Genomic DNA, 10680 nt, shown 5'->3' with positions numbered 1-10680 from the left:
TTTCTCGCTACTAAGAAAAACTTTTAATTTTTATCATAATATGTTTCTTTGTTGTTGTTTATTGATCATTGAATTTGGGGGGGAAAACAACAACCTCCACAAACCAAAACAAATGAAAACAACAAAACACACCTGCCCCCACACACACACACACAACACAACACATCACAAACAAACACCAAAAAAACCAAACCCCGCAACACACACACACACACACACACCACCCCACACACACACACACACACAAAACCCACACCACACTCACCACACACACACACACACACACACACACACACACACAAAAACCAATATTATATATATATATATATTATATATAATTATATATATAATTATATCATATATTATATATATGCTATGCATATAGGCACAAACACACACATATGTGATACCAGCATTAGCCCAGGTGACTATGTGCTCAATTAGATAACGTAATTGACCAATTGCTCTGAATCCCTAAGCCAAACTACATAATGGGATATTAACTCCCATTTCGAGATTCAAAAGGGGTTTTCCAAGCTGAGGTCTGTGTTAGGGAAATTATGGATGCCTGGTTGATACATTTTCAATATAGGTTTCTCACTTCTGGTAATGCATTGAGGTTTGCACTGGCAGTTTTAAGGGTCCTCTTTTAATAATTTATGAGAGAGGAGATATTTTTTATCTTCTTTAAAGTGTGTGGGTCGGGGACTTGCCTGAAGTGAAGGAGTTGCCCAGATTTTAAAAAGAAAAATGAAAACATGTATATTTGTTTTGTTGTATATATATATATATATATATATATATATTTTATATATATTATTTTTTATGTGTGTGTGGGGTGTGTGTGTGTGTGTGTGTGTGTGTTTGTGTGTGGTGTGTGTGTGTGGTGTGGGGTGTGCCCCAAAATGTACTGCTGTGTACGGGCCCAAAGTAATGAAATTATGAGTGATGGAATAGCACATAACAAAAATTTTAGTATGGGTTGCACATTCTTTCAAATTTAACTTTCCATTTTATTTCATGGTAATTGTTTTAATAATATAAAATTAAGATCATTTTGTGTTATTTATCATGATATTAATATTATATGAAGTACATATATAATTGCATACCAATGTTCATCATACTTGACATCTCAGAACACATTAAGCCACACCTCAGCAAACACACCAAAACTTTACTACTTTTACAAAGCCATTCCATGTAATAATCCAAAACTCATCCGACTGCATCTTTCCCCCCTTTTTAGGTGCCCGTGACTCGGGCAATGTCAGTATGAACAGCGGAGGAGGGCATCATCACCAGTTCCAGCAGCAGCCAGCAGCAAAAACCAGCCCCAGCATCACCAGCCCCACATCACCAAGCCCCAGCATCAGCAGCAGCATCAGCCGTCCCTATCCATGCCCATGCCAGAGGCCCTTCATCCATATGTGTGCCACACCCACCCAACCTCACCACCACACACCACCTCAGCACCACCATGTGCAGACGCCTCCACACCAGGTAAGTTGTTAGGGGATTTTTATGCAAAAAAAAATGTTTGTGGTATTATTCTCTCTCTGTCTATCTTATTATCTATCATCTATCTGTTTATCTATTTATCTATCTATCTACCAATCTCTCTTCCCCCTTCTCTCTCTCCTCCCCTTCTCTCCTCTTCTCTCTCTCTTTTCTCCCCTTTCCTTCTCTTCTCTCTCTCTTTTTCTCTCCTCTCCCCTTCTCTCTCTCTCTTTCTCTCTCTCTCTCTCCTCTCTCTCTTTCTCTTTTTCCCCCTTCTCGCTCTCCTCTCTTCTCTCTCTCCTCCCTCTCCTTCTCTCTCTCTCCTCTCTCTTTTCTCCTCCTCTCCTCTCTCTCTCTCTTTTTCTTTTTCCTCTTTTCTTTCTCTCCTTCCCCCCCCCTCCCCCCCTCTCCCCCTCCTTCTCCTCCCCCTCCTCCCTCCCCCCCTCTTCTCCCCGCTCTCTCTCTCCCCTCTCTTTCTACTCTCTTTCTTTTCTTTTTTTCTCTCTTCTCTTCTCTTCTCTTTACCTATTATTTTAGATTAGATTAATCTTCATCTTTCGGCCTTCTTCTTTTTTTAACTTTGCACCATTTAGAGTGGATTACGAATGGAGGAGTCAATGTATTTATATACTGTATTTGCATAAAATTAATAAATTTTCTGTCCATAGTTAGATTACTTTCACTATTTGAATAATAAAATACAATATGTGTTTTATCATTAGTATAAAATGTACATGGTAAAAGTGGCCTTAGTCAATTGAAATTAAAACGTCCAGCAATATATTTGACATTGATCACTGTCTCTCTTTATTTTCAACAGTTGTTTTTTTTGAATGGCCTTCCATTAGCAACATAATCAGAAAATGATTTATCAATATCCATTCAGAAAGCAATTAATTTAAGTTGCCTCTATTAAAACTAATTATATTCAGATAATGGTCAGTCAGCTGCTATTTAAAGAATTATTGATTTTGTATTGTTGATTGATTAATGCAATGTTGATTTACTCCCTGATTATGCAAAGTTGAACAAGAGGGCTATAATGGTTGAAGATGTCAAAGCACATCATGCATGGAGGGAAATGCATAATGCAATGATGTTTGCCTGACAGATGAGTGGTGCCCAGTGGCGGCAAAATACGGCAATGTTCCACGCCTCCATCACTGCAATGTGCACTCCTTCCTTTGTTCCAATCCACCTCTCCATCATCAGTTACCAGGTATTATACTTTCTATCGTACATAGGAGGCAAGAAAAAATAAAAATGATACTCATGTAGAGTTTCAGGAGGCCTTGAGTCCTGAATGCACATTGGGAGAGAATTTTGATTGGGGGACTAATAGAAATGAATCTGCTGGTCAACTTCCAGATGAACGGAGGATGCCTTGGGCCCAGCACCACTACGCGCCTATGGTGCCCCCGGGACATCACGCTGCCGGCCCTCTCCTGGCCCCACCTGGAACCCCCCAGCTGATGGCTGCCACACCTCAGCCCCCTCATACTCACACCTCCCTGTACAGCCAAGCCCCATGGGAGTGGCTCCTCCTCAGGCCGTACCCACCCAACTCACTGCTGTTCCTGACAGCTCTCGGCCGCACCACAGAGTCTGGAGTGGGAGTACCCCCCCCAGTTACCCCCACAGCACCACCACCATGCCACCAACAACCAACGCCTCCTCTGGTTACCCCCTTCCCTGCTCATACTCACCTGCATCAACTTCATCATTACATGTAAGTCCACCTAGTTTTTAACATCAGCTGTATTTATTTATGTCTTCAGATTTATTTAAGATCTGCTGCTTAATATTGTTGTAAAATAGTACATTATATATATTTAAAGTTTTTCTCTTTCAAAATACCAGGCCAGCAGCGGGAGTGGCGGAGGAGCACGGGGAGCAAGTGTTGACATGTTGGGCCGTGGCCTTTACCGAGGACCAGGACAAGGCCATGTCTTGGGCCAATGAGAGGACCACGGGGAAGCAGTGGGAGCAGTTTGGGAAGCACCAGACGCAGTAGTTCCAGCTGGCGAGGGAATACCATGCCCCAGCGGCCCCTCCACCTCCACCCCTCCTCCACTTCCTAGTGCTGCTGCTGCGGCGGCTACTTACCCTGGCATTCTCTTACATTTCTTGTAAGTTACTTTAGGTGGTTTTATATCTGTGGATTTCCTTTAAGTGAGAGATGTACAGTATACACTATATATGTTTCATTTAGAGCATACATTTTTTTTTTTTTTTTATGTGTGTGCATATGGATGGTTCAATGGACATGAATATATTTCCAGGGCAATGTTGTCGCATCCATCACTACACCAGTACAGTATGGTAGGACCCAGTGCCAGCAGAAGCCCCCGACACGGAGAACTACGAGGCTTTACTACATCTGGCAGAGAGGCTGGGTGAGGCCAAACCCAGAGGCCTTTTGAAAACAGTGATTGACCAACTCCCGTCCTATAGGTAGGCAACTTTTCCTGAGTCTCTTATTTAGTATTGTAGTGACTTCAATTTGGTCATTGTTTGTCTTTAGGTAAGAATTACAAGGGTTGTTTATAAAAAGTCATTTTGTGTTTCTCATTTTCTTTTTCCTTTTCTCCTTACCTTTTTCTGTTTGTTTTTTTGTTTTTTAATATTTGATTGTCTTATTTGTTTCTACAGTTTGATATGAGTGGTAGTGGATTTTTAAGATAAAAAGACAACAATTTTTTATTGTAGTTTTCCCATGAAAAGGAATTTTATGGTTTTCCTTCCCCTCTCCTTACAAAAAAAGAAAAAGAATGTTGATCATACTGTTTGCACCATCAAAATGAATTCACATAATTTCCAGGTATACAGGGGAGAAGTCTGACACTAAACAAACCACATGTGTGATTTGCATGTGTGACTTCGAGCTTCGGCAGATGTTACGAGTATTACCGTGTCTCCACGAGTTCCACACCAAATGTGTCGACAAGTGGCTCAAGGTAAGTCGCTCTGTCACTGCCTCGTTTTGGTTATGCACAAGGGGGTCTTGGTTGTCTTGGGTTCTGTACTTGGCTAGATGATTTGGGTTGGTGAAAATATCCACTTTATATAGAGTAACAATGTTCCGGAACCTTATGTCTCCTAAGTAGAGCTTGTGTCATCTAAACACCAAGATCCCTGTTTTATTTATTTATTTTTATTTTTATTTTTATTTATTTTTTTTATGGGCACCACAAAAATCAGTTGCATGATTTTTAAAGCTTTACATTGGGTACAACTTACTGAAAGTGGGATTTGCTATTAATGTCTTACAGAGTAGAATATTTATTTTTGATCGTTTATTCCTTTCTCTCACCTTATGACCACTCTATATGTCTTCCTACTACCATATTATGTCCGGTCAGCAGGCTTTAATAGAACATGTGTAGAGCAGTGTACAATATTTTCATGTATTTTAACATATTCCTTTTATTACTGTAAGGTGATTATTCTCAAGATGATTGTGTGTGCTCGCTTAGACATCAGATAATAGATTTATGATTCTGGGACAATCAGGTAGCAAGCATGGGTTTTTCACAGTGCAATTTTCCCAGTGTATTGACCACGTTGTATCGTATACTAGCCCTCACCCACTAACAGTATTGCTTCTCTTATTTCTTATTAGAGGCGAAAGTGTGCATGAAGCTGCTGTGACATACCAGTACCGTTGCCATATTGTCCTCTAAGCCAAGTGGACTCCCTCATCTCAGTGGCAGATATCACATTGTCTCCTCTCCCTCCAGCTGCTCTCCATCACAGTTCATCACCCGAATGTTCTCAGCTCAGACCAGTCTCACTCTTGATTCAAAGCCGAGTCTATATAACCTTGTATATAGACGTGCTCTAATGACCATGAAAAGCCTGATTCTCTGATATAAACAGATTACCCCCTCCCCCTTTTTAAATGCTAGAATATTTTGGATGAGTCGCAATTTCTCCCCTCCCCCAATACATATATATATGTTTTCAATATATATGTATACATGTGAATGAGTCCTCTTTCAATAATGATAATGAAAGCTAAGATTTGGCAGTGGCCAGGCTGAGGCTTACACAAACCTGATAACCAAGTCAATGTTTCTCAGTTGCAAGTCAGTAGGCTATAGCATCTTTGCATGCTTTGAGAACTAATTATCGATTTTGAAACTTTGAAGCTTTAATGTACATAACAATCCTTTCTCTCCCAAAGAGAATCTGAGACACGTAGAGTTTAGCTATCAGAAAGGCGTCGGCCTCAGCTGTTCACTTCCCACATCAAAGCCCAGTTTTATTCTCATGGACGGTCTTTGCAATCACTGTGGACGAGTTTGGCCGATGGTGTCACAGATTTCAGCTCTCGCGATGGGATTCAATGGGAACTTTTGATGAACAGGTTGTGTTTTATCGCCTCATATGTGACTGTGGCCTGGCCTCGTCTCATGGAGTGAGACGTAGTTAACACTGCCTATATATATCATCTTTATGTAGTGTATACATCTGATAGGCTCATAGTGAGAGTGTGGTGTGATCAGCCATCGATGTCAGTCCAATGGCATTTCAGTAAGGTTCATTTTCACCTGCGTAACCCCCCGGAATATGGACCATATTGAAATACCATCCAATGATCAGATGATTGATCATATCACACATTGTGATGATTGAGAATCCAGGAAGAAAAGCTGATCTGGTGCCTCCTTATAATTAATTTTTGATTCATGTTCCAGAAATGTTTTCTATTTTTTTCACTGAGGTTGCTAAGGCTCTCTCGAATGCATTGCAAAGAAGAATATTTGTCTTTGAACATGTTGACTGGTTGAATATAATACTTATGATATACTTTTTTTTTTCTTTTTTTTCAAAGAACCTTCCAGCAGTCTCTTCTTGGAATTCATGTTTTGTGAATTGGAATATGGTGCCCTTATTTTTTTTCCATCATATAGAACAAAACTGTCACTACAGCACCCTCAGCAGTCACCTAAGGGCTTGCAGAGCTGAATGAGTGGATCAGGGTTATGTACATATTAATGCACATCTGTGTATGCTATGTGTACATCCTAGTAAATAGACGCTAATTTTTGTAGACTCATCTTTTAATGCATGGATTTGTCTCCTACTTGTTAAATGGTAAATCTTTAAAAAAGTTGGACAGTGGGAAACACCAATGTGAATTATATATATATATAATATATATATATATATATATATATATATTATATATATATATATATATATATATATATATATATATATACACATATATATATATATTCATTTTCTTAACTTATTTATATATATATAGCCTTTAACTAGAATTTTATGCCTTATATCTTGACCTTATTTATTTTTGTATATAATATTTATTACCCCAACTAGTTTTCCCATGTTCCTGCAATTGATTTACTGTATAACATGTGATGAATTAATCCTTGTCATTTTTTTAATATAAATTTGAAAAAAAAGAAAGCTATAGACAAGCCTTCAAGTAACTGTTGGGCTTAGAGTCGTCCGTAGCCAGTTTCTAGCCTTCTCAACACCCCTCTTTCCTCCTGTTTGTATTTTTGGATTTTAACACATCCAGAGCTTTTTGTGATGAACAGCAACAGCTAACATAACGCAAAAAAGAAAAGAGAAAAACATACAGCTACCATTTCCCCCCCCTCTATCTTCAGTCTTTCTTTGTTATATATATATATATATACCTCTCTGTTTTACTTTTTTGTTTAATTTTTTCTCTCTCTCTCTTAAGCACAGGAATTTCAGTCATAAAATCACAAAGAGCTCTGAGCTTTTCCCCAAGCCTAGTGCAAAAGCCCTGTATTTTGGGGTTTTCTCTTTTAAGCATATTTTAGAATGACTCAGCTCAAATTACCTATTATGCCAAATAGATTTTGTGTTACAGATACTAACTATATGTATATATGTATATGTATATTTGTATGTTATGTTTATGTGTATATGTGCATATATATATATATTATATATACTATATATATATATATATAGTATATATATTAATATATATATATATATATATATATATAGTATATATATATAATATATATTATAATATATTAAAATATATATATTTTAATAATTTCTACCTATATAAATATCTATAATATATAATAATATATCTACATTATTATTAATTTTATATTTTAAATATATATATATTTATTTACTTATAATTATACTATATATATATATATCTCATTCTATATATATAATTATATATGCTTATATATGCTTATACTTTTTTTTTTTTTTTTTTTTTTTTTTTTAACATACATTTTATATAAAATTTTATTTTATATATATATATTATTATATATATATATAATATATTAAAAATAATAAAAATAATACTCATCATACAAAATATATAACATATATACAAATACTACATCATACTACACCATACATACATCATACAACCCACCCCTATTACATTACCTATACAACATACAATAACACACATCCTTTATTATAGTGCTTACTAAATCAACATAAACCACATGAATATTTATATTATTTATTATAAAATAATATTATATATATTTTATATTATATATATTTTATATATTTACACCACACAAAAACCACACACACACACACACACACACACACCACACACACCCCAACACACCACACACACCCCCCACACACACCACACCACACACACACCCACACACACCCATACTCCCCATATTCCCATACTCCATACTTCCATACATACATACATACATACATTTTATACCTACATGTATATATACATCCCATTATACATCATACATATATATTATATAATATATATATATATATAATATTATATATTATATATATATATATAATAATATTGTGGTGTGTGTGTGTGTGTGTGTGTGTATGGTGTGGTGTGTGTGTGTGTGTGTTGTGTGTTGTGTTATGTTATGTATTCGGCTGAGGTTATAAAATATGTATTTATTTATTCGGGACTGCACTGGAGATGAGTATAGAATGATGTAAAATTTAAAGAAAATCTTGCTTTTTTCATATAAACTAAAGTAAAAGTAAATCCAAGAAACCATACTGAATTTACAAAGCTTATAAACAAAAGTTTAGAAATGAAAAATTATGCATTTCTATGCCTAAAAATTAGTTACTGATCTCTGGTGCCTCATCCTCTTAACATATAGTTATACCGGCTTCTGCACGGGGTTCGCAGTTTGGTTGGTATTGCCCCCAGTTAGTACATGCGGGGAAGTACTCTGAGTGTAAAATGTTGGATTTTGCTTCATATGCAGGCATAGGATGTGTGCTCACAACGTCAGAAGGGGTTTACTTCAGAAGATGATTGCCCAGAGAATGCAGTGTTTTTTGGGGCCACTTATTTTATGTGTGTGCGTCAGACTCTGCATTCTTGGGGAGGAGATGTCTCGTTTTAACCATGTTTACTAGATTGTATCTTGTCCTTTGTGAAATTTTTCTCTGCATGTGTAGCAACATTGTATTTTTTCTCACACTCTGCAAGTATCTCATTCATACCAAATCTGATTGCTGATACCATGCTGTCGGTAACCTAGACTGTGGTCAGTACCATGCAGTTGAGTCCCTTCACGTGGGGGGTGCCGCGCAGTTGGTACCTGTGACTGTGTTTCGGTGCCCAGCGGTTGGTACCCTTGACTGTACCCCGACTAACCAGTTCCGTGGTCTTGCATGAGCAGGAGGGTGGCGTGCCTTGGGCCGTGTACCACTGGGTGGCTGCTTGCATGCTTGCAGTATCATGATGATGGCCTTTTTGGTGCCTGCGGTATTCCCTCTTGGTCACACTGCACACTGTTTCGGTCGTCCGTGTTTCCAGGCTTTGCGTTATGGGTACTTTTTTTTAAATTTTTTTTTTTATTTAATTTTTTTTTTGTTTTTTTTATTTCTTTTGTTTTTTTTTCTTTTTAAAGTTAATCACTGTGTGGGTCACTGCAACCTTTAGGGAAAATGATTTCACCTGCTGTAAAGATCAGTCCTAATAGCATTTTTTTCTTTCTTTATTTAAATTTATTATATTATTTTTTTAAATGGATTGATTGCACTTTGTTTTATCTGTGCTTCCATTTTGTTTTTGAGTTTGAAAAAAAAAAGTTATATTTTTCTTCTTTTTTGTTCAGTGATATATTTTTCTTTCTTTTTGTTTCTTATTCTTTTTCTTTTTCTCTTTCTTTTTTTTGAGGGAAAAATAGGGGTGGGTGGGATGGGTAGATTTCATCATGGCATATTGCATTGCATTAAACTAACAAATGTGTGCAAAGCTCTGGAAATGTTGACTTCCGGCCAACATCAGGCAAGACTGTCACCAACTGGCTGTAAATATTCCTCAAGCATAAAACTTAGGCCTAGCCATCACGCAGCACGCGGGTTCCCAGAGGAGCATTTCTCCACGAGCGTCATTTTCATAGCTTTGAATATTTTTTATTTATTTGTAATATATATTCTTTTTTTTCTTTCATTTTTTTAAAGGGATTCAGTTTATAAATTTATTTCAAGTCTCATTATAGATGGAGTGTACCATTCAGATAGGTTTGTATATCATGATTTGAGTTTAATATTAAATTTTTTTTCTTTTTTCTTTTTTTCTTTTTTCTTTGTTTTTATATTATTGCTCATTGTGGTACTCACCAAAATTTCATCCGGTCTGCCATAGTTGATTATTAATTGCACTGTATACTTTCCTCGTAATACTGCAGTTTTTTTTTGGGGACAATTAACCCCTGTACAGTTTTTCACACATCCGGGATTGTAGAGGAATGCTCATAAGTAGTGTCAAAAGTCTACCCCCTAACAAAGGTTACATGATAATATCTCTTTCCACTAACCCAAACCCGGTAATTGCTTTTGGTTTTTTTTTATGTATATAATCAGCTCTTGCTCTCTGTCACAGGTACATATTTTCACTGAACTCAAATTCCTTTGCTTGATGCTGGTTTGATGCAAGTGCACTTCAAACGACCAAAGCAGATACCAGGGAGGTGTTAGCGCTTGTGCCGGTTACCGTAGAGCGGAGAGAGGACTGACCTATCCTTGTGCTTGTGACATCTCCGTAATCAAGTTTGTGCAGCCTGTCAAGCTGCAGTGAATTGTTCTACTATTTTTATTTTTATATTTTATTATGTTTTTTATATTAATCTTTGCTGTATGTATAAGATGAGGAAAAGTGCTGTTCTTCTGTGCTGA

The 10680-nt window shown here is 36.8% G+C and overlaps 1 long non-coding RNA gene across 1 annotated transcript; it reads left to right on the top strand.

The window, feature by feature from the left end:
• The first annotated feature begins 3562 nt into the window (after positions 1–3562).
• LOC119569077 lies at positions 3563–5633 on the top strand. The gene is made up of 4 exons (XR_005228212.1): positions 3563–3629; positions 3783–3954; positions 4322–4457; positions 5123–5633. It is a non-coding gene; the product is annotated as an uncharacterized LOC119569077 (long non-coding RNA).
• Positions 5634–10680: the final 5047 nt, after the last annotated feature.

The sequence above is a fragment of the Penaeus monodon genome, unplaced genomic scaffold, assembly GCF_015228065.2.
Source record: "Penaeus monodon isolate SGIC_2016 unplaced genomic scaffold, NSTDA_Pmon_1 PmonScaffold_12368, whole genome shotgun sequence".
In the NCBI taxonomy this organism is placed as follows: domain Eukaryota; kingdom Metazoa; phylum Arthropoda; class Malacostraca; order Decapoda; family Penaeidae; genus Penaeus; species Penaeus monodon.
This window is presented reverse-complemented; position numbering and strand designations above follow the sequence as displayed.